The following is a 4,582-nucleotide window of genomic DNA, read 5'->3' as shown; positions in this document are numbered from 1 at the left end:
ATACTCATCATCATCATCAGTCTCATCAAACTCATCACCACCTATATCAGTTGTGTTGTTGCCTTAATGTAAAAGAATATCCATGAGTTGTTCTCAAAATAATCAAATGCATTAAAGAAAAATAAAAATCACAACCTATATCAGTATACATACATAATAGTTAAAAATATTCCATTCATTAGACATACATAATAGTTGAAAATATTCTTTTTGTCATCTTAATATTATCATTAACCTAGATTGGGATATACACAAAAAAAACATGATAAAATGCAACCAAAGTCAGTGTCATCACACACCACCCATATTGCTTCTCTCCTCATATTTCTGCTCCAGATATGATAGCCTCAAATCAAGATCCAAGTTGCAAAACATGTCTGCTCTGGCACGATTATCAGAAAACAATTCAGCTGCAAAGATAATAAGTTTATTAGAAATTCCATGTTCCTTCCTCATCTGACGCAGAATATCCATAGCCATAGCCACATTGATCTTCGTGACGTTACGAACCCTAGGTGCTGCCACTGAGTTACTCGTAGACACATGAGACTCCACAGCATATACCAACCTCTGCATTGTCGCATGTTTATCAGCTCTGGTGACCGATCGTTTCTTACTTGAGTTCCTGCTAACTGAACCCTCGAATGATCTCTTTCCCAATGATCCGGATGTGTGAGATGGTGTCATCAGAACACATTTAGTGGGTGAACTCACAGAAGAAATATCATCATCCTCAATAACTTTTTCAGGTGATTCTCCAAGGTGTACTTCATTGGGTGGATCAGTGTATGGGTGGGGTGAATTTTTGGATGTGTTGGGTAGCTCAAGCACATATCCTTCTCCAAACCAAGTATCCAAATCATTGTTAGGTTGAGTACTCTGATTACCATCACTACAATGGTATTTTGGAGTTGGTATGTATCCACTAGACGGTGCCAATCTTGCTAAACCGGTAGCATATGTTCCAGTAAAACAGAATTCAAGGTCCGCATTATTCTTGAAGCCATGTTTACGGAACTTGACATATTCCTTGTTCTCCTGCAAAGTAATAAAAAATTGCATTCATTAGAAATACATGCAATAATGGTAGCAGAATATATTTTACAATTTATTCTAATAAATGTACCTTAATTTTCTCTTCCCACCCTTCGTCGCTTGCATTTATAGTGCTAGTAACAGCGTCCCACCCAACACTCGTATCTTGGGTAGTCATCTTCACGCATAATGTCCTGTCTTTTTCTAAGCAAATCCCATTTATTCTTTAATGATCGTTTTTGATAATTATGTCTTGTTTTAGCATTGAATTGGACCACAAGTTCTTCCCATTCCTATTTTGGTATACGAGTGCCAGGACTCGCTTAGCAACTTTCATAGTAGCAACACATATCTCAACCAAGACACGAGTATTCGAATCATCCCATTTAATTCTCTTATTATGACTACCCTCCTATGCAACGATTTTATCTTTCCCTTTCCTTGACATATCTAAACATTAGGTATATGTATAAAAGACAAACATGAGAAACTAACAGTCTAGGTGCTCCCTGAGATATGATAATGATCAATTAACATAATTTACTCATACATTGCGTATGAAAGCCAAAATTAAAATCAACTTGCTTTTGATCACTTTAGCATCATTGAACTTGCACAAACATGCTGAGATAGCCCTACTAGGTGAAAAACATTCAATCCCAATGCTTCTAGTAGTGATCAATGTGTATACATTTGATATGAAGATTAAATTAGAAATAAGAAGCAAGCTTAATCAACCAAATGATGCAAACAACTAAACAAAACAAATCAAAACTCATAGGAAAATATTACCCAAAAAACTGCACAGAATTTACCCACAAAGCTGCCCAAAAAAAACTACACAAAAACTGCCAAAAACTAACCAGAAAACTGCCTAGAATACAACCTAAAACTGTCCAGACTACTGCCCACAAAATCCCAAAAACTTCGCAGAATATAATCAGAAAATTAATCAAATTGCACAAAAACTATCCAGAAACTATCCAAAAAAACTGCACACAAACTGCCGTGAAAGTACCCAAAAAACTGCCTAAAATAACCCAGAAATTAGCCTAGAAAACTGCCTAAAATTGCCCAAAAATTAGCTCAAAAAATTACACAAAATCTGTATAATCTGACCATAAATTCGCAAGAACAAATTTGTACAAGTTAAACAATACAAGTCCATCTAATCAAGCCTCAAGTTGCAAGTAGATAGGGCATTTCCATATGATTTTTAAACTAAGCAGAGTCACAAGTCTTGTAAGATACAAACAACTAAGATCAAAAAATCATAAATCAGAATGTTGACACTAAATTCACAAGAACAACTTTGCCAAAGCCAATCTATACAAATACAAGGTCCTAACTAGAGCAAGAAAACCATAAATAGCAACGAAACATACACACAAATCACATATGTAAACTTCCAATCAAACCACTACAAACAAAGGATAGAGTTATGGGTTCTTACCAAAAAATCAAGTGGCTTTGTGATCTCCTTGGGTCGAACGAAGACCGAGACGTAACCACCGGTATCAGTAAAAACCTAACAAGAAAATCGACCAGTATCAGAAAATCGAACGAAGACGGAGACGAAGAGGATACCAATAGCATATGTAAAGCCAGATCGACACACGAAACTAACCTCATCGTGGTGGGTGATGAGCTTGAGATTGCCACAGCACATCTCTTCTGTGCAACAGAACTCGTGACGGAGGAGTGAGACAGACAAAGCTTCGTTTTAGGTAAACCGCTCTCTCAAAAGCTTCGTTTTAGAGATTATTTTTGGGAGCGGTTTATCGAGCGTTTATAGGGGCGTTACAACTAGCTTAATAGACCCGTTTGGTATAACTGATACCGCTAGCGGTACAGCTAGGGGTTCAGCTCACGTGAACGCCCTCCCAAACAGGGCCTACAACTATAAAACTATGCCCCGACTTCTAAGCCCATATGATCACTGTCCTAACAGACCAAGCATTAAAGAACAAATTGCAAAAACTCGATACCTCAGGTAGGCTTGTTAAGTGGTTAATACAACTTAACGAATTTGAGATTAACTATCAATCAAGAAAAGCCATCAGAGCTGCAAGCTTTGGCTGACTTCACAACGGAATGTCCACATTCAAACGATGGATAGAAAATTGATGAGCTACATAAACAATGACAATTGTATTTAGACGGAATCATCTAACCACGAAGGAAGCGGAGCTGGTACTCTTCTTCTCGGACCAAGGGCACACACCAAACATGCTCTTCGACAAAGGATTGAACATGATCAAATATCTGACAAAGGTTAGGGAATTAATGAAAAAATTCCTAAAATCAATCTCAAAATCACGACAACAATTTCTAACAAGAACACGACAACAAAGATTTAATCAGATTATGAAACACTAAGGCATACGATTCACATAACCAATCCAATTCGAATATCAAGGCCACGCTATCAAATCATTATCAATCCTTATTGACGGTGAAATGCCCTAACCTATCTAACACTCTCTCTCGAGTAGAATTGAAATTACCCACACACAATAACCCACGATATCTCTATGTGAATTTAAAAGCATGCGAGCAAATTAAGTTCTATAGTATTTCATAGAAAAATCACACAAATCACGTTGGCCAAATATATACAAACATTTATGCATCTTTTACACATAAGTTCATCCCATTTTTAGTTAATTAAGAGTTGATATTTCCTAAGAAAGTTACATTTACATATTGTAAGTGTCAAGGCAAGAAATGGAGAAAAAAAAGTACAAAATGAAGATTTTTATTCTAGAAGCGAATTTCGATCAATCGGAATGGACCCTCAATCGATCGCCAAAATACCCTTTAATTTGTAAAGACAGAAGTCATTTCTAATCGATCAGAGTTACTATTCATAACACAGGTAATTTCACGAAAAAAAATTTGAATTCACGTGTTTTTGAGCCAAAATGACCCCAACTTGTTTGGGAAACGACGTAAGAGTTTGAGGAAGTATAAAAGGGCATAAAATAGGGTTTTGTGGGTGTTCTTGGAGTTGGGATTCATTGTTTACCTTGGAGGCCACCATTAGAGCTTGGAGAAGAAGAGAGTTTACAAGAGGGTTTTCTCTCTCCTCTTTTATCTTAGTTTTTATGGTTGATTTCGATTGCTTGATGATGTATCTTGACTCTATGAGTGGCTAGATTTCTTTACTTGGGTCTTAATGTAACCAAACCTTGATGATTCAATAAACTTGGTTTCCTTATTTCTTGATTTCTCTCTCTTATTGATTGTCTATAGGTGTACTTAATGCTTTTGGATGTTTGGCCATCATTCAATTGATTCGTAGCTTAGATTGAGATCGGAAGGAGATATTTGAGATTTTCCTCATGCCATAGATGACATAGGTTGCATGAACCATAGGGCCATGACCTATGCAATCGCTAAATGATTTCCACCGCTCTTAATGGGTTTTGATATATTAATCCGATTGTTAGGAATAACAAGGATTTATATTGAAAATACTTTCAATGTATCTAGGAATAGAACATTGAATAGGTTGGGAAATCAGTTGTCAATTGAGAGATAGTAA

Source organism: Tripterygium wilfordii, chromosome 3 (assembly GCF_013401445.1).
Source record: "Tripterygium wilfordii isolate XIE 37 chromosome 3, ASM1340144v1, whole genome shotgun sequence".
Classification (NCBI taxonomy): Eukaryota; Viridiplantae; Streptophyta; class Magnoliopsida; order Celastrales; family Celastraceae; genus Tripterygium; species Tripterygium wilfordii.
The sequence above is the reverse complement of the archived record's forward strand: the minus strand, read 5'-3'. Positions refer to the sequence as shown.